At 36.6% G+C, this 20,832-nt stretch overlaps 1 long non-coding RNA gene across 9 annotated transcripts in view; it reads left to right on the top strand.

Annotated features, from left to right (window-relative positions):
* LOC123797926 (uncharacterized) overlaps positions 1-20,832 on the top strand; it is a 230,735-nt gene that overhangs the window by 170,420 nt on the left and 39,483 nt on the right. For 6 of the 9 annotated variants that reach the window (XR_015725813.1, XR_006781125.2, XR_015725811.1 and 3 more), the window contains exons 3-5: positions 3,237-3,386; positions 3,843-4,001; positions 19,882-19,929. This is a non-coding gene — a long non-coding RNA (uncharacterized LOC123797926). The remainder of the gene's footprint in view (positions 1-3,236; positions 3,387-3,842; positions 4,002-19,881; positions 19,930-20,832) is intronic. The other 3 variants (XR_015725814.1, XR_015725812.1, XR_015725810.1) reach the window with 2 other exon arrangements.

Below are 20,832 nucleotides of genomic sequence, written 5' to 3'. Positions count from 1 at the left end.
TCCTGGGTTTCATTCACCCTTTGGAGGTTTAAAAACCCTTAATTATCACTGCTGCTGCCATTCTGTGTGGAGAACTCAAGGACACTTTTGGCTCTCACAGTCACATTGTAATGCTTTGTTCTAAGTGTGATTCGCTTTGGTACTGTGGTTGTAGGATAGATAGGGAGATAAAAGATATGCAAACATAGAGGGAAACATGTTTTTGCTTATAAACAACAGCAGTCTGAATTTAACATTGGAAACTTACTGCAAAGACCACAGCTCCATTCCATTCTGGATGACAGCCCAGGGAAGCAAAGTTTGGGTTCTCAAACATAGGATGTTATCTATTGTTTTACTATTTATTGCATGCAGGCAGTACAGAGAGTTCAGTAAATATATGGCAGGATATAGATGCTCATCTCTCTCTCTCTCTCCCTCTCTCTCTCTCTCTTGCATTAGAAGAATGCAACTATTTCTTCATCTTAGTACGTAGTTGGATTTGAAGATTAAGACAAAAGGGAATTTATTTTCCTTCATTCAGACTGAATTTTAAGGACTACTAAGTGCTGTTTGTTAAAGGATATGAGAAGAGAGAAAAGATTTTGCTTAGAAATGATAAAGGAGAAGTGAGTTTGCAGAACAGACAAAACACAGGAGGAAACTTCCCATTTGGTGGATCAAAGGCTTTGATAAGTTGTCTTCTGTCTTTTGCGGAAGAAAACAGTTCCATAGATACTTATGGAAATATAGAAAATGACATAGAAAATATATTTATATATGTCTATATAGATATGGCTTGAGGACAAAAAAATGTGTAAAGGAGAGGGTTTTTCAGAAAGAAAAATCTTTGATAGCTGATCCCAAGAAAAGTTTCCCAAGAAGGAAGCCTGATATCTGGGAAGAACCAGTAAAAGGACCTGCAAATAATCAACGCACAGTCATTGTTGGGCTTTCTGGCTTCACATAGGAACTGAGCCATTGAGAACTGTTCTGGCTGCACTTGAGCGTGCCCCTTCCATGGGCTTCCAACAGCTATATCAGTCTTAGCAGTTCCTCCTGTCAGTGTCTCATGAGGACCTCACTTCTTCATAATTCAGGGTCTGATGCTGTTTTTGCCCAGCAGGAGAGATGCTTGACCTTGCCCTTTGACTTACTTTATTGCTGTTTATTTTTCTGTTGCCAACTTCCCGCCCTCTGCATTTGCCTACTACAAATCCCAAGGACATTTGTAAGTAAAAAATTGGGGTTTGAAAACTCTGCTCCTAGCCATATCCCTCTGCTTAAGACACTTGAACTAAATCACCTGGTGAATTTCTCAGGTGTGGTAAATATAGCCATATTACAATTTTATCACCTTGTTTAATACTAATATCTGGAGTAAGTTCAGCCATTTTTTAAGCAGATTTTACAGATTTTACTTTGAGAGATTACTCAGGAATCCTGCTCAGTGAGCTCCAAACCCAAGTTCTCAATCATTTTTCTTTTCTTTTTGCCACTGTCTTCCTGTTTCTATAAGCAAAATATCAAGTTAGTATGCTTAGAGAGAGAGCACACAAGCAGGGGCAGTGGCAGAGGGAGAGAAAGAAGCAGGCTCACACTGAGCAGGGATCCTGACACGGGGCTCAATCCCAGGATCCTGGCTGAGATCATGACCTGAGCTGAAGGCAGATGCTTAACTGACTGAGCCACCCAGGCGCCCTTGCATTCTTACTTTTAAGCAAAGGCCTTCCCCCATTGCTTCTGTCTTGCCCCAGTTGGCTAATATTAGGAGTGACCCCACTTTATCAACTGACCCTGGCTCTTACATCCATGAATCAACCTTCTTGCCAGAACAGAATATAAATATTTTAAATATTTAATAAATATGCTTCTGTGCAAGAGTTATGTAATGCATTGCTAGGAGTATAGTTTATTTATGACAAGCAAGACTATTTAAGGCTGAATGTCTTGCTGTAAATAGCTGAAAGAGGAGATGGGAAAAGTAAGACAGAAAACACATACAAATTTAGGGAATCAAAAATCTGACAATGTTCTTAAATGGCCAACTTAGCTCCCTCCTGAATTGACTATTTATAACTCACCATCCTGTCAATTAAAAACCTAATCCCACTTGAACGAATTGGAAACTATTTCATATTATTTATTTATAGTCTACTTTAGACCTTTTGAAGTCTATTTTGATGTACATTTCATAAAAATTATAGCATTATTACTATGTTTTGATATTTTGTTATTATGGTTTTCTATAACCATCATAATATGTGGCTAAGAATAATAGATTTTTGCATCCATGTCTCATGTCTCTCTTTCAATTACATAATTTGGGCAATACTGAAAACAACAGAACCATCGTATCACTTACCAAGACTGAAATACTCATTTAAAAATATCTATCTTAAAGTCTCGTAGAAATAAAACAGGAAAATGTAAGTTCAAAATGGTAATTTCTTCAAAAGTTTGTTAGCATTGCACTTTAAGGATAATATGATAGTTTTGTCTATATAGTTTGAACTTGAATGTTAAATGTTGGATTGAAATGGAGCTTGATCTAATACCATGTGTGTGAATGTAAGGGAGTTTATCTTACAAATGACACGTTGGTAATTATGTTATGGTCTAAAGCAGGGAAAGATATCTTAAGATATTGGTACACAGTCAAATTATTATTATTTACTTATAATTGATGGTGCTGGTGGTCAAATGAGCAGTCTCACAATTTGTCAATGAATAACTTAGTCTTGCTTTTAATATGTCATATATAATTCACATGTATAGGTAGCATCTAGGACAGGTACTTTTTTATTTAATCTTTTTCTGTTAATTTCCTGTTGTCAGTAGAGGAAGAAAAAAACTAATTTTTGCTTGCCAATGAAGAATCTAGGGTTTTGTTTCTCAGTATAAAACTGTCAGTGTGTCTGAAGTAGAGTTTTGCTGAAGAAATCCCTTTTTAATCAGGAAGGTGCAGTCTGGCCCGTCCTTGAAACAACAGAAAAGTAAAAGTAAAAAGAATTGAATTTTTTCAATTGATTCAGTTCAAATGAGCAACACATTTACATAGGATTTTATCCACAAGTCAGACTAAATCATGATCAGCTCTACTATTTAAATGGGACAATAGTTTATTGTAAACTGGGAAATTACTCAAGGATGGATAAATAGAATGGAAGTTCCTCCCACCTGACCCTCTGCCAGTTTTCATGTTTATTCTTACTTCTTTCTACTTGCACAGCCTAACACATTTATTCTTCCCACAGGAGTTACTCTGATATGCATTAGACATTAATATGCACATTTGAATGAGGAGTCAGATTTCAAGTTACAATAAAAACCACTTGTAAAGAATTTTCTCCTGAATTCAAATCTTTAAAACAGCCACAACAGATTAAATTATTTTTTTAAGGAAGGTAAGTTGTGCTATATTACTTCTTTTTAAATGTTCAAAATTTACTTTATTAGTTATTTTATGGTATGTCCTTAATGAATACATTCATATCAGACCAAGGGGAATGAAACCCATCACTGAGAAGGCTCTCTAATGAGCCATATAGAACTGAAATAACTACATATGCATTCCACAAATGGACCATTAATTGGAAAAAGAACCAAAGTGTGAAGATATAATCCTATAGGATGGAATTTAAATGGTAATATATTTTAAGGTTTTAGAACTTTCGATTCACTTGTGTGGAGGAAAAGGTGAATGTGAAACAAAGTTTGCTTTCCTTCTATCTAAGATGAAGCCTTTCCATTAAACCATGGTGCTAACCTAACTTTGAGAAAGAAATAATTTTGAGAGTTTTGTTAATTTAATAAGAACTGTTGTCTCGACCTGATACTTTTTCTTCTTCTGGTTATTTAAGTAGTATGTTCTAGCATACTTGTGGCTCTACTTCTGCATTGCCAGTGCTGCTGGGCTGCTTAAGAGGTAACAGGCTGACCGGGGGAGGAACAAGGACATTTTGATACTGCTGTGCCAGCTGGAACAAACCTGAGAGCCTGGACTTTCTGTGGATGAACAGGTAATTTACCCTCAACAGGCCCAAGGGGCAGGGCGAAGCTGGGAGGGGCATTCAATCAGGACACAGTGGGACCAGCCACCACCAGCCTCCACTGGCTCAGGAAAGAGTAGCCTGGGCTAGGTGAACAATCACCTCTTCTCAGCCAGTCCACCCTATTATGTGTTCACACTGCCATCCCTGTTGCTTTTGCACCCACTGGGGCTTTTGTGCCTAGTCCCCAATGGATTTGTCTGGCTCAGGGCAGCCCTCAACAAACAGATGACCCACTCAGCTGGGGCCATCACTGGTCCCCTTTCCTAACATATTTCAGACAAACATGACTTGCCTCTGCTTTGTGAAAGCAAAAATGATACAAAACAAAAACAAAAACATTGGATGCATCTGTCAGGGAAAAGGGGAGCTATTAATATTTACAGTTTGATCTGCTCTGTCCTGGACACAGTGGGGATATATGGTTGTATTAGGGTTCTCCAGGGCTCTTTATTTTATAGATGCATATATATATAGTATGTAGTATATACAAGGAGATTTATTATAAGAATTGGCTGGCAAATCCAAAATCTGTAGAGCCCAGCCCCAGTTCCTGGCCAAAGGCTGGAAGCTGCCGTGAAACCAGGATAGCTGAGGTCCTAATTTGAAGGTCAACAGACAGAATTCTCTCTTACTCTGGGAGGACCAGGCTTTTTAAGGTTCTATTTAAATAACTGATTGGATGAGTTAAACTGCTTTATTAGTCTACCAATCTCAACCAAAACCACTCTCACAGAAACATCCAGAAAAATCGAAGACCAAATATCTGGGCACTCCGTGGTTCAGTCAAGTTGACACGTAAAATTAATTAGAGTGGCCACCCAACTTATTTGAAAGCAGCAGATAATTTGCTGTCTCGCGTTGAGCCTCTGTCCACAGTGATTCACACAGTATTTTCTTTTACCTTTACTCCAGTGAATCCAGTCTCTCCTTATTCTATACTTGCTCTTAGTTTGTGTCAGAACTTCTCTGGATCCAGCCCCATTATGTTTATTTCTCTCTCTTCTGGGTATTTAAAATTTTTTTTCAGAGATTTATTTATTTATTTATCTATTTTTGTGTGTGTGAGAGAGAGCGTGCTCGTGTGCCCTAGCCAAATGCACAAGCAGGGGGAGGGGCAGAGGGAGAAGCTGACTCTCCACTGAGCAAGGAGCCCAGTCGCAACTGGATCCAGGACCCTGGGATCATGACCTGAGCGGCAGGCAGACGCTTAACCAACTGAGCCACCCAGGCACCCATCTAGGTATTTAATTTTATCATGTCATTTTAAAACAGTGATTTACAAACTGTGCTCTGTGGAGGGATGTGGTGTGGGGGCAGGTAAATGGAAGACTGAAAGCAACAGGTGGGTTACTGGGCACCACCTTTGCTTCAACAATGGTAGCTCTTTTTTTTTATTCTTTTATTTGCTTTTTCTTCCTAGTAAGCTTTTATCTGAGGACAGATTAGTTGTCTCAAATGTATTTGAAAATCACTACATAGTTTCCTTACTGAGTCCATGATCTTGCCTCAGAAGATCCATGAAACTGCTGAAATTTTATGTAATAATTTGTTTCTTTGTGAAATATTTTTCTGAGGAGAGGGCACACAAATTTCTCATTTACTTAAAAAGTTCATAACAAATTAATCACCATTGGTTAAATATTGTGCATGATGTCTTATATTTTCAAAAGAAGATATTTAAAAATTACATACAAGAACTTTGAGAATATTGATATTTAATAAATCATGTCCTATGTTTCTACTGGATCACTAATAAAGTGATACTGAAAGGGAGCAAGGGTTCATTTGCAACCGAAAACAAAAGAGAAAAAAAAAGTCTTTCCAATCCTCACTTAGCTGTAGACATTACTGCTTTCTTGGTGGGGTGGCATATTTGAAACATGGAGACTTAAATATCTTCTTTCTCAATAATCTTCTCTGAAACTTAGCTAAATAGAAAAATCATTGAGTCAGATCAAGTTTAAACAGAAAAAATTTCAGTTTTCTGTTGTTGCATAGCAAACATTCCCAACACTTAGGTCTTAAAATAACAGCATTTATTATTTTTTATGACTCTTTTGGTTGACTGGGTGGTTCATTACTCCACATAGTGTTAGCTGCTTTAAGCTGGGAGGTTGGCCAGGCTACCTTGGCTCTCCATGTGGTATTTTATCCTTCAGAGAATGTATTTCCATATGTCCTCTCTCTTCAGGAGAAGAGCATGGAGACTAAGTTCCAAGAAGATAAGTCCTAGTGTACAAATGCTTGTCAACCGTCTTTTCACATCATGCATATTGATGCATATCCAAAGTCTCATGTCCAAGCCCAGAATCAATATGGGAGAAAACTATACAAGGCTTGAAAACTGGGAGCATGATTCATTGGGTGCCAACATTGTAATGTCTAACACAGTAAGGAACTTGAAAAAGTTGTTTGTACCAAGCAGGCAGGCAGCTCATGGTCAGAAATTAAATCTATTTTTAGAAATTAAAAAATCATGTCATTTTGAACACCACAGATTTAGGAGATGCATTCATACATATAATTTAAAAAATTCATACCTTTAAAACCTTTATTATTGAAATGGGAAGAAAGAAAATGAAATTAAATAAGTGGCCTATTCAAAATATTTTTTAAGTCCATAAAATAAAAATTAAGAAGAACATAGGCATATATGATAAGGCAAAGGAAGAATTTAATAATTTGAAAAACCATCACAAAAGTGGTAGATTAATATAAAAAATTGCTTCCTTGTAAAGTCTAATGAAATAAAAAATATTTCATAATTAAAAATTAAGTAAAACAGAGAAAACATAGACATAAAGAATGAAAATTTGAATTAATAATTTGAATCAATAGTTAATAGTTTGAATCAATAGTTAATTCAAAGCTTACTAATATACATATCCTATTCTGAAATCCATTACCAAATACTATAAAGAAATACAAATTTGAAGTTAAAATATTTGAAAGGATGGTACAAACTTATCATTATTTGCAGATAATGTGATTTGTTATCCAGATAACATGAAATAACTCAAAAGTATTAAGATTAACAAGCAATTGAATATTTGTAAAATACATATAAAAATAAAGAGCTATATTAATCAGCAATGATCACAAAACATTATAAAGAGCAGTTTTCATTCACATTAGTAGCAAAACTTTATCTAGGAATAAATTAACTCATTGCCTGGTCCATGGAAGTCTCTCAAAATATTTTCTGTATGTTCAAAAACTAATAAAAATTAACAAGAAGAGTGTAGAACCTCTATAAACAGAGCTAATACACTTCCCTTGAAACATATTAAAGAGTCTTTTTTTAAAAATAAAGAGTCTTGATTAAATAAATGTATATCATGTTCCAGGATGGGAAGTATGAATATTGTAAAGATGTTAATTTTATCCTATTAATTTTAATATTTAATTCAATTTCATTATGTACCTCCAAAACATTTTTTGGACCTTAAAGTTATACAAAAGTGTGATGGAAGAACAAAAAAGGGGAGAAGGGTATACATTTCTTTTTTAAAAAGAAGAACAAGGTATACAGGTACTACCAAACACTTGAAATTAAAACAGAGCCATGATAATCAAAATAGCATGTGATTAGCACCAAATCAGTTAGATTAATGAGACTGAATAAAGATGTCAGGAATGGGCTTTCGTGTAATCAGAATTTAAAATATGGTAGAGACCAGTAGAAAATTTAGTTTATTCTAATGTTGATGCTGAAAACATTATTAATCATAAAAGTAAGATCTCTACATCAAATTATAATCCATAATAAGTAAAAACAATGGTAATTGGCATATTTGCCTACATAATACTAAAAATTTTTGTATGTCAACATATGGATAAAAATTAAAATGTAAGTTTTAGTTCTGCAAAACAGTAAGTTCTAGAGATCTGCTGTACAACATCATGTCTGTAATTAACACCACTGTGTTTTACACGCAAAACCTTGTTAAGGGCTGCTTGGGTAGCTCAGTTGGTTCAGCCTCTGACTCTTGGTTTTGGCTCAGGTCATGATCTTGGGGTCACGGGATCGAGCCGCACGTTGGACTCCTCACTGAGCATGGAGTCTGCTTGAGATTCTCTCCCTCTACCCTCCAACTTGCTCTCTCTCTCTCTCTCAAATAAATAAATTTTTTTAAAGAAAACTTGTTAGAAGGGTAGATCTCATGTTAAAAGACCTTACTACAATAAAAAACAACTTGATGTATTTTCCAGAAATTTTCCCCAGTCTCCCAAAAGTGAGTATTCCTATTAAATAAAGAATCTTTATAAAAAATCATGAATGTATGAGCAATAAAAACATAGATAACAGAGACATGGTTAGGACATGAACCAACAAAACAGTACAAATTAGAAAAAAAGAATGGGAGTTGCTTATCCTCACAATTGATTAAAGAAAGTAAAAATCTATGTATTTTGTATTTTAAAATTTGAAAAATGATAGCCAGTGTTGTCAGTAGTTCAGGTAAGTGGGACTTACGCATTATAGAAGGAAGTAAAAGTGACATAACATGTGTAGAATAATTTGGTAATATGTATCAAAATATTTTAAAAGAAAACGTCTTTTGATCTACCAATTTTATCTTTTAATATTTACTCTAAGGAAATAATGATGGATGTGAATTAGACCATTAATATTTAATAGCAAACATAAAAAAATATGTAAACAACCTGCATTTACAGCCAAGGAATATTATTAAAGGACCTTAACTCTGTATGATGGGAATACCTGTAGGCATTAATAATGCATGGTAAAAGAACATATACTTCATGACAGGGTGATTAATATTATGTGAATGACTAGTTCATAAAATATTAAGCATAGTATAATCCCAGTGGGAAAAAATCTTCGGAAATACCGAAATATTAATAGTACTTATTTCTTGCATATGGCATTATGGGTGATTTTTGTTTCTTTTTTTTTTTTTTTTAGTGATTTTCTGTATTTTTCAAAATTTCTTAATCACTGTTTTATTTTTGTAATCAGAAGACAGCTGTTCAAAATTCCTAAATATTATAGACAATAGGTGATAAAAACCAGAACTATCCTTTTGCTTGCATACTCTTATGTGAGCACATGTTTATGCACATGTGCTCATGCGCACACACATATCTCCCAGGCTACAAATGTCTTTGTTTTGTAGCATCAGTTCTTTTAGCATTAACTGTGAATTAATAGGCTTCCAGAGCTACGACGTCTGTGGCACATGTGGAATATTTGGACAATTTTCAGCTTGTATCCCCAGCCACATGAGGCATTGAAAACATTTGGGACTACTTCGTGAAGAGAGATTTGGTCTGCTATGGGCACACCTGTTATCTGAGGGATTTCCTTCAGACCCAGATCTGACCATTTCTCAAGTATTCAGAATTCTGTTGTCTTAAAAGATATTTATTTTTCACACTGTCCCGTCAGTTACTGCCTGAGGAGTTCTTTGTCAGCGATTGATATAAGATACGCTATTTCATGGGGCGCCTGGGTGGCTCATTTGTTTAGCGTCTGCCTTCGGCTCAGGTCATGATCCGAGGGTCCTGGTATCGAGCCCTGCATCGGGCTCCCTGCTCAGTGGGAAGCCTGCTTCTCCCTCTCCCACTCCCCCTGTTCGTGTTCCCTCTCTTGCTGTATCTCTCTCTGTCAAATAAATAAAATCTTTAAAAAAACAAACAAGATTTACTATTTCATGTAAGTCAAGAAGAAGGCATTGCTATGTCTGTCTAACATTTGCTTATTCTTCCTCCCACCCGGTTCTTTTGTTCCCTCTTTCCTTTGTCCTTCCCACTCTCTCTCTATTACTTAGTTCTTTTCTTCCTTTTTCTTTCTCTCCTCCTCCACGTCTTCTCCCCTCAATATGTCAGGTGTAACAGTTGGTGTTGATCGATAACATAGCAAACCTCTTAACATGCCTTCAACTAGCTCAGAGATACTTGAGGGGATACCTGTACATAAAAGTTGCCGTTAAACTGTTTTGTGTTTTCAGAAATTTTATGAAATAATACTTTGCAAGGACTAAATTGAATAATTTCACGGGGATTTAGTGAAAAAGATAGTGAAAAGTTTAAATATTTTGAAAGAATACTTCACCAGAAGCCAGGGAACTTACCTTACTCTATGACAACACTATTACTATGGAGCAAAATCTCTGGGTGTAATGATCAATTTGCAAACCATATCCTAGCAAATTGGAATCTCTTTTCTCTAATATTCTGCCACAGACTGAATGTTTCTGTTCCCCTAAAATTGATTATGTTGAAACCTAATCCCCAGTGTGATAGTATTAGGAGTTGGTGGGGCAGGTGATAAGGTCATGAGGGTACAGTCCTAAGGAATGTATTAGTTCCCTTATGTAAGAGATTGCAGAGAGATTTCACGCCTCCTCCCCCATGTGAAAGTATAGTGAAAAGACAGCCAGCCAGCCATCAATGAGGAAGTGGACCCTCACTAGACACCGAATTTATCAGTGCCTTGATTTTGGACTCTCCAGTCTCCAGAACAGTCAGAAATAAATTTCTGTTGTTTATAAGCTACCTGTTTATAGTGTTTTATTAATAGCAGCTCATACAGACTAAGATATATCCCCTGGAAGTATTTTCCAGCATACCCTGACCCAGAAAAAACATTTCTTCTTTCCATTCACTATTAGGTATGTATAGGAGCATCTCTTAGCCCCAATTCCCAACACCTGCAAATTGTTTTTTCATTCTTACTTTGTTTTCAAATGTCATCTTTCACAGAACATCCAGTTTTCCTAGGGTGGTTAGGAAAGGAGACTTGAACTTTGCCTTCTTTTTCTCTGCTCTCCATCATTAATCTCTTTTACCTTCTTTGATTTCTAAAGATTCTGTGTGTGAATATATCAGTTTGAGAGTTGGGATGAAAAAGGTGAAATAGGATTTTAATTTGTGTATGGGAATTTTCCCCTAGAGATTAAAAAAAATAGTCAAGGCCATCCTACTGTTCAAAGTTCAGATAGTACATACACTCATGAATTAAAGATAACATAGTATTGGTAGACAGGATTCAGATAGAAGAATGTTCTGATTTATTAAACTTGTCTTTCTAAGTAAGATAAAGTAGTTGAGCTAATAGACAATATGAGTCTCTTCTTCCTGAGTCTCGGAAGGAAATAATTCTGCTATAAGAGCCTTGGGAGAGAGAGAACTATAAAAACAGGTTCCGCTCTGGCAGGCAGACAGGGGGAGAGGGACTATGTAATTTTGCACATTGACTGAGGCTAATTCAAATCGTGTTAATTGTTCCTCTGCCTCCAGTCAAGGTGATGCCCTGAGACTCAACACAGCTCCACTGGATCTCCCCGGCCCGGAATGGAAAGTGTTAGAAGCTGAACTATGTTTCGGGAGAAACAATGATCTTTGCTTTAGCTGTGTACTCCATCCATCCCAGCATACCTTGGAGCTGGGGGCAGGAAAGTAGAGAAGGGGACAGGTGCTGGTATCACTTCTATTACTTTTGGTCAATGCTTCCTATAAATTAACTTTTGCTACTAAAGGGTGCTTTACTTAATTGTGCAGATGGACCATGGAGAGTTGACTTAGAATATAGAACAGCATTAATAGATTAAATTTTTATATGATTCCTTTTTTTGACCTTGTAAGCCTTCCTTCACCCTTATTCACCTAAGCACCCATGAAATCCAGGAAGACATTTCAGGTTCTGAAATTCAAAAAGAGGGTTTTTGTATCATATACTTTGCCTTGCAAGCCAGGCTATTGTTTGGTGAACTGGTTGAAGTTTGTATTCCTTTAAACATGAGAGAAGCATTGTTTGGCAAGCTAGATCACTGAGTTTTAGATAGGGAAAATTTGGATAAGTAGAAGAAGAAGGAGAAAAGGGGAGAACTCCCTTTCCCAGTGTTGAATGCTTGTGGGAAGGAGAGAGAGACAAAGTAGCATGTGAAATGGTCAATGCAGAGGTGTCTATTTCTGTTCTTCAGCCTTCAAGCTAGAGTGGTAGTATGTCAGATTAATAAAGATATCACCAAGTACAGAGGGGACAGGTCTCTGTGCCCTTGTTTGCAACTCTGGGAGGAAGCTAGATTTGACCTATGTCACATCACTGAAAACATGCTTGGAGAGACCCAAAAGCACTGGTCTAGCAGCGTGGCTCTTCAGTCATGGCCATGGGATGGATTGTCTGTGCCAGGAAGGAGTAGGATCAAAGTTAGACCTTAGAATTATCTTTAGGACCAGCAGGAGATAAGAAGAGACTTTCTGGATCTGACCTCTGAACAGAAACAGGGTCCAAGCAAAGAAGAATGGACCAAAAGTTTACCAGGGACCAACTTTTATATTGGAGACCAGAGGAACCTGACAGTAGGTTGGTAAGGAATCTACATTCCAGAATTCTAGATTGTCCCGCTGCCTTTAGTCCAGAGCATGTGAACAATATAACTGTCTTGTCTTACAAAGAGAAGCAGTTGGAGGAAAGTTATTTGCAAGACTGGCCTTTATTTTTTTTTTAAGATTTTTGACAGACAGAGAGAGAGAGCACAAGTAAGTGGACAGAGAGAGCAGGCTCCCCGAGGAGCAGGGAGCCCAATGTGGGGCTCAATCCCAGGACCCTGGGATCATGACCTGAGCCGAAGCCAGATGCTTAACTGACTAAGCCACCCAGGCGCCCCAAGACTGACCATTTTTATCTAAGAGACTGAATAAATCCTGAAGGGCTCTTTTTTGATATCAGACTAAACTTTAGGTTAGATTGGGTATTTAGTTACATAAATAATGTGGGACACAGTAGAAAGAATAGATTAGTTACAGACGGAAAAGCAAATTAAGCATATAAAAAAGTTTGTTAACACACAAACTTTTAGTTCTTTAGGTTATAGTATGAATAAATTTGACAACTGTTCTTTAGATGTAAATTATTAAAGTTAGCCCACAGATGTCGTTTTGCAAGATTGTCTACTTTCCCTTTCAATTTTTAAAAAATTAAATTCTGATTAAAGTTGAGATAGTTCAGTTGCTTGAGCTGTCTTCTCCTTTGATCCTCTGTCTTGTTCCTCTGTCTTTTCCTCACACTTCAACCCCTCTCCCTCAACTCCCCCCTGCAGCTTCTCTTTCTAATGTTTTCAGCACTACATTATGGGAAACCAGACTTTCAAGATCACAAAGCTTGGCTTGACAAAATTTCATTTAAAGAATGTCATCTACTGTGAACCTACTACGCTCTTATCTTTTATAATTATTAAAACTTCCATGCAGGTGTTCACATCTGCATTTCTGAATCTAGAATTAATCTTTAAAAAATATATTTTAAGATAAGTGACAAGAAATGCTAATGCCTATTCCTATCTGAAGTTGTAAAGACTCTCTGATTTAAAAGTTTCTAGCAATAAGAAAGGTTTGTCATACAGATAATCTGCATCTAGATTTCGTTTCTCTTTATTTGGTGCCCAACTCTGTGCGGTTCTCTGCTTTTCTTGTCTCTCTAGGTCATAATTTTTGTTCTGAGGTGTGCATGTGCTTCATGGAATCTGTGGACCCACTGAACTTAGATGCATATGCTATATGAATAGGCATTTTTCTCTGGTGAAGATCCAGATTTTCATGAGACTGTCAAAGAGAAATGAGACTGAATAAATTTGAGAATTCTTGTTCAGTCTTTATATGTCAGCCTTATTCTGTCTCATCAACTCCTCATTTTCCCCTTTCTCTTCACTTGCATCTTTCTCTTTCCATAATATGGGTAGAAAATATATGAACATAGAAAAACTTTGCTTTCCTTTTTTTTTATTGCTTTCTGATTGTAGCATAAAGAAGAAAGAATGAAAAATTTTATATATCTTTAAAAAATAAAGTTTTGTTGTGTGTTCTTTGCCTTATTATTTAACTCTAGGTCATTAACTATTTTAATTTTTTTTTTTTTTTAATTTTGAGGCTTGAACTCATGACCCTGAGATCAGGACCTGAGCTGAGATCAGGAGTTGGACACTTAACCAACTGAGCCACCCAGGCGCCCCTAGATTATTAATTATTTTAAAACAAAGAAGATCAAAATCAGCTAATAAAAATAGTAATAAACATCCTCTAGATTCCTTTTGATTTTGAAAAGAAATGTAAAAAATGATTACTTAGTATTTTGAGGAATTGTTTTCTAAATGAAAACAACATTTTTGTGACTATTAAAATAAGTTATTTTTAAAACATTTAAATTGTACTTAGCATAGAATATGTATATATCCTGAAATCCTACCACCCAGAATGAATCACAAGCGAATCTTTTAGAAAAAAAATTCTCTAAGGTATCTTTTGTATTAACACACAATTTAAAATAAATGGGGTCATAATATAATTTGTATTTTGTAATCTGCTTGTTTTTCCCCCCTGGATAATATATTGTGGTCATTTTTCCATGAAAGACATCTAAACTATCCTTTTAAATACATATGTAGACTGAATTTATATTCATATATCACAGTTTTATCCATATTCTATTAAAATGTACTTTTGTTTTTCCTAATTGTTCACGGTTGTAAATATTTTCATGTGTGGCTTTTTATATATATCCTTATATTTTTATTTTAATTTTAAAAATTAGGGTGTATTTCAGACATATAAAAATACATAAAGAAAAATGTAGAAGACACACATATACCCACCACCAAGCTGAAGATTTAAGACAGTACCATGGAATTAGGTCCCTTATTTGTACCGACATCTTTGTGTAGTTCCATAATTGACTACTTTAGGTAAATTCCTAGAGACTAAATTTCTGGATCAAAAGTGAAATCATTGCTTTGGATACATTTTATTTATTTACTTATAAGTACTTATGTACTTATTTATTCAGTAGGTATTCAGTAGTAAGTGTTGCATGTTGGGAACTATGCTCAGGCCAGGGATACAGAGATGAAAGACAGTTCTCATCTTCAAGGAGAAAATAATCTTGAGTCAAGTAATAACAACAAGTAAAATGCAGCAAGAAAAATGATCAAATAGAAATAAAGATAGGATACGACTGAAGTATAGAGAAGTTGAATCTAACTGAATAGTCATAATAGGTCTGGACGAGGAAGTGATTTGATTATGAATTAGTTAAGAAATGAAGGTGAGCATGGAAAACCTTTTAAATGGGAGAACATCATTTGCAAAGGCCAGGAATCAAAGAGTGGGCGCCATTGGGAAATTGTCCCTAGTCTGGTATGGCTAGAATATGGAGTTCTAAGAGAAAACAGTGAGGGAAGAGGGCATAAAAGAAGGCGGAATTCGAGTGTTAGAAACAGAGAGAAGGGTTGTTAGTACTACTAGTAACATGAGTTGAAATTTGTTTTTTAATAAAGTAGTAATTAACCTGTTTGAAGAGAGAAAGGGAAAAGTTTCAGAGGGAGAGACTGAGGATACTAGAAACCATTCAATTATGGGATGGCTTTTAGTATGTTTGCCATTCTGTTTCTGTCTCATCACTTCTTAAATTTTAAATATTTCCTTTTGAAAGTCAGCATAATAAATATTCATTCCTCTAGCTCACATTTAGGATGCGGCTTGCAAAGAGAAGTCTGTGGTTCTCCCTTTCATACCCCATCCCTTCTGGCTCTGTCCGGGAGGAGCTAAGACAAGGTTCTGTGCTTCTTTCTGACTGGACGTTCTCTGCATTCATGTTGTTTGTATGGAGACCAGATTGTGCCGATGTTAGGGTTGGGACTAGTGAAATTATTAGGTCTCTTTTCACTAAAAATAGAGCATCCATGATCATTCCAAAGGAGTAAATTGGCATGCAGTAGCAACTTATTCATGTTAGAGGCAATTCACTTTCCAGTTTTGTCTAAAGGAATCATGCTTCCTATGGCAAGTTCTGTATAAAATGCATTGCATTTCAGGTTAATGCTATTGACCACCAGGGAAGACAGAAAAATTGAGTGTGTGCGCCAAATAGTAGACTCGCTCTCTTCATTTGACCTTTGATTGCCTAGAAGTTATGGGCTGTGGTACACTGGAACAGTGTGCAATGCCCTGGGTCTTCCGAGTCTTGGCATCTGCTTGGGGCTTAATGACTCACATCACTCTTGGCAACGATGCTTTGGACTTAACAGCAGCAGTGCTGGTTTATGTGGATAATGGAAACAGTTTTCTACCTCTGTTGTAGTAAATGGTCTTAAATGAACTTTGTTCAAGGAACTTTACCTTAGAAAACCATTCACACTGTTTTTCACTTTGTGTGGATCTCGTTCTTCACTGAGCGAATGGTCATTGCTGGTTAGGGAGATAAAATTATATAACTATTAAACATGACTGGCATAGCCTGTAACATGAAAATTGAGAAAAGAGATTTTTTAAAAATCACTTTCTGTCCTTGCTGGGTAGTTTTATTGTTTCCTCTGTTTTTATGCTTGATACTCACTTTTTGAGATTTATATTACCCAAGTAATTGGCTTTAGCAATTATTAAACTGCCTAATAGACTAAATGGTTTAGTGTCATTTTTATGTTTTGACTTTTAGGAATTTAGAATTCTAATGAGGGATTTCAGTTCTAATTTACTCTGAAAATAAGTAAAACTACTCAACTTTTAAATTTTAAAGAATACTTAAGAAATGAAATATTGCAATAAGCATGAAACTTTACTTTTATGTTTTTAAAGTTAATTCCTTTGTTAAATACATGTGCGTATGCATATGTATGTGTGTATTTGTATTTAACACAGGCTCTGATGGTGACATGCCTGAAATGTTACAGAAAGAATCAGGAGTTAGGAGGAAACATTTGAATCTGTAGGAGATTTCACTTTGCGGAAAACCTTGAATGAAACTAAGCAGAGCATGAACTCATTGAAAATGATAAAGTTAGAAGTAAAGTAAAATCCCTCTAAAGGGATCATTTCAAAGATGTATGAGCATTGCTGGAATATTGTTCAGGCATGTTTTAAGAGCTGATTCTGATTACCTTCCTTATGAGGAAAATATTTAGATTTCTATACACTCAGACCTTGTCTTTTAAGATCTGTTAAAAAATTAACATCAGTTGGAAAATTTATTCTAGTTATTGAGTGCCTCTCACATGCAAAGTGCCATGATAGATACTCTGAGTAATACTTATTCTTTCATTTCACTAATATATATCGAGTATTTTCTGTTGTGAGTCACTGAAAACTTTCTGTTTCTAAATCTCTTCCATTTATTAGAAAGGAAGGAAAGCCAGTCTGCCTGTGGTAAACTGGGATGACTGATGGGGGAGTGAAATAAAACTGAAGCCAGGGGGAGCCTGCGTGGCTCAGTCGGTTGGGCGTCCAGCTCTTGGTATGGACTTATCATATCTCCTGGGTCTTGCGATAAAGACCGCCTCAGGTTCCTGACTTGGGGGAGGGTGGTCTGCTTGGGGGTCTTTTCCCTCTGCCCCCCTCCCCCGCACCTCACCTCACGTGGGTGCGAGCTCTCTTTCTCTCTCTGTCTCTCAAATAAATAAATAAATCTTTAATTAAAGAAAATAAAAACCTTGAAGCCAGGGAGACTGTTTTGGAGGTTATTCAATGTCCAAAGAATAGACTACAAAGGACCTAGACCAAGGTAGTAGCAATGGGAATAAAAATAAAGAATGGACTGAGGAGCATGTTTTTAAAGTTGACTAAGTGAGTGTGTGTGGGATAAGCAAAAGAAAGAGAGAAATGAAAGAAGATTCAAGAATTTTAATTTGTGTCATTAGTTGAACAGTGAAAATGCTAGAAATAATAAAGCCAGGGGGCAGGTGGTCAGTAGAGAAACAGCAAGTCTTTGATTCTGAAAAAATGTGCAGATAATGGTAGAGACCTCCAGCTGACTGTATTGATTGCCATTTGGGGCTGTGCAGAGGAATGGGTAGAACAATGCAATGGCCAGGGGATCATCTAGTTGGATGGAGGAAGATATAGGACAGGAAAATTGAAGCTTTCCTCCCTTGTTTGTGTTACTGAGATTGATATAAATAAGTGAATTTTGAGTTAAATATTCCATATTCAAGAGCTACTATATCATAACTTTCATTACATTGTGGTAAATATCTGGGAACTTAGTGAGGTGGTCAGGGTTTAGTACTTTATACACACATAAATGTACATAAACAAATAATCACATGGATTGGGCATGAGTGATGAACCTTTCATCTTAGTTTTCTATGATTTATTTTGGTACCTACTTATGCTTTGGGGCAAGTGGGATACATTTGCCGGTGTAAGGTGAAGGTTTACCCTACATAGGAGGCAAAGTTTGTGCCCATCCCAGAGTTTAAATTGAGCACATTTCCTATCTTAGCTTCTTGAGCTTACCTAGTAAAAGTGGATCTATAAGAAAAAATGCAATTCTATAATGCTGCTTGCACTTTTTTTTTTTTTTTTGAGAGTGGAACAAATAATACTGTCTAAGTAGAGATTAAGTTCTTAAAGAGATTGGGAAGACTTGGAGGGAAAGGGATAGGGAAATGAAATTACATTAATTTCTTCAGAGGTGGGAAGGGAGCTTACCCAAGACCTCACTGCTCAGTGCCATCTCAACTGTGTTCCCTTTGGTCATAGTCTCATCCAGACTCAGCACATAGAGCCCCGTCCTCATTCTGGTAGTGATATTACTGGGTTCATTATAATGCATCAGTTCCCAGACAACGCAGACACCAAATTGCCCTAATTTCCTCTTTAACAAAATCTAATGGTAATGATAAACTGCAGTAAACAGTTGGAAGGGAGATGGAAAACGGGGCAAAATGAAAAAGAGGGATATTCCATTGGGAGGGAGGGTGAGAAATTAGAAATGAAAATCTAGCAAGAAAGAGCAATTTGCAGAAGTCCTTGCAATAAGCACCCAAAAAAATCTATCACTGGATAAAAAGCTCTTTAAATGCCAGCCTGGCACTTAGGAAAAAATACCCTTACCTTAATAGGTGATTAGTGTATGGATTAGTGTATTACCAGAAGAGGAATTCAGGAACAGCAACCAAGCTAGAAAGACAGACATAAGAAATGGAGGCATACAAACTAAAATGTGATGCTTAGGAACAAGCATGAAACGCAGTTACCAGAACTGTGATCCTGCATTAAGGTTATTTTAGAGCAAGGATCATGATGCTTCTCTCAGAGCATGAAGCTAGAGCTACTGAGTGACTATTTCTCAGCAGAAGGTTTGGTTTCTGATATGGGAATGAGGGGGAATGTGGAGGCTGAGGACCAGTCTGTATCTATAAAACTCCCACTGTGTTAACCTTTTTGCAAATTTTGAAGAAACCGACAATTAAAGACCCATTAGCTCTGTCTTCTATATATACGCAGAAAATTCCACAGAAAATATTGAAAGTTTTAGAATGAGTTAATAAAGCTTGAATGGAGGGAAATTCTAATCAAGGTTTAGGAGGTTTCAGATCAATTTCCTCTGGCAACTATATATGAGGAAATACTATAACCCCGGAACTCCATTTCAGCTTTCCTTCTTTGTGAGGACAACACCCTTTCAATAATACGAAGGCCTTTCAGTCATGGAGTTTAGTAGGTGAATTTTTATTTTCTTTATCTCTCTCTTTCCCTTATTAAGTCAAGCTTGATACAGAATGATGGCCTGAGACTAGAAATCTTGTCCCCAGCAAACAGCACAACCGCTATCTGCGTGGAGGTTTGTGCTGTTAGGATAGTGGTGCCCTCCATGGCTGGTGAGCATCTGAGGAGTCAACTGTTGGGTCACATCATAGGAATTTCATTTAATCCCTGCCTAAAATCTGGCAACTCCTGCCCCTCTGTAGCCACACTACCGGTTATAGACCTGGAGAGAAACTAGTATGGGAGTTTTCAGAAATGATTTCAAAAATTATCTCAATGACCTATTTCCTTTTAGAAGAAACTTCAGAGTAATTTTCACCACATATTCTTTTTCGATTTTTAGAGAGTGCTTGGAGTCTGGCTACCAAGGGTTATTCCTGGTCAAGCACAGGTAAGTGTTGTAATGGCTTGAAAAGAAGAAAAACATGTGGAGACCAAAGTTGATTAGAATTATGCAGATTCTTTGCATGACCTTGACATTAGGATGAGAACAGTTTGGTGGAACTGGTCTGAGGCATTTGGTAAAGAATGTGGGTCCTATGAATAGAAAAAGAAACTGAGGAAAAGTGGCCTTTCTCCTTCTAAGATTATTCGTCTCTAAGCCAGGAAAAACCCATCTTTCTTCTGACGAAACTTACTCTCTTATGGTACATGTCTTTATACTGGTGTTGTACCTACTAAGTCAAAGGGTAAGGACTTTGAAAGCAAAGGAAGAGTATCAGTAACAAACAGAATAATTTTTAAGTAGGCTCTATGCTCAGCATGGAGCCCAACATGAGGCTTGAACTCACAACCCTGAGATAAAGACCTGAGCTGAGATCAAGAGTCAGACACCTAACCAACTGAGCCACCCAGGTGCCTCAAACAGAATAATTATTAAAATTTATTTTTAACTTTGCATGCAGAAAAATTTATTCTTTTGGTTTACAATTCTTTGAGTTTTGACCAAATCATAGTCAAGATACATAACATTTCCCTCCAAAAACTCCCTCATGCTGCCCCTCTGTAGTCAAAACCTCTACTTACCCCTAACCCAGGCAACCACTGATCTGTTTTTAGCTTTCTATATAAATAGGCACACACAATATGTAACCTTCTTGGATCTGCCTTCTTTCACTTAGCATCCATACTGTTGAATGTATCAGTGGCTTTTTCGTTTCTATTCTTGAGCAGTGTTCCACTGTATGGATGTACCATAGTTTATTTATTCACTAGTTGGAGGACTTTTGCTTAGTGTGGTAGGCAGGATTTGGGCTCCCCTGACCCTTGCCCCTTGATATTAAGCTAGTGAATA

The sequence above is a fragment of the Ursus americanus genome, chromosome 9 (genome assembly GCF_024610735.1).
Source record: "Ursus americanus isolate L20-20 chromosome 9, mUrsAme1.1.p, whole genome shotgun sequence".
Taxonomy (NCBI): Eukaryota; Metazoa; Chordata; class Mammalia; order Carnivora; family Ursidae; genus Ursus; species Ursus americanus.
Note: the sequence above shows the minus strand (reverse complement) of the source record. Positions and strands in the feature narration are given on the sequence as shown.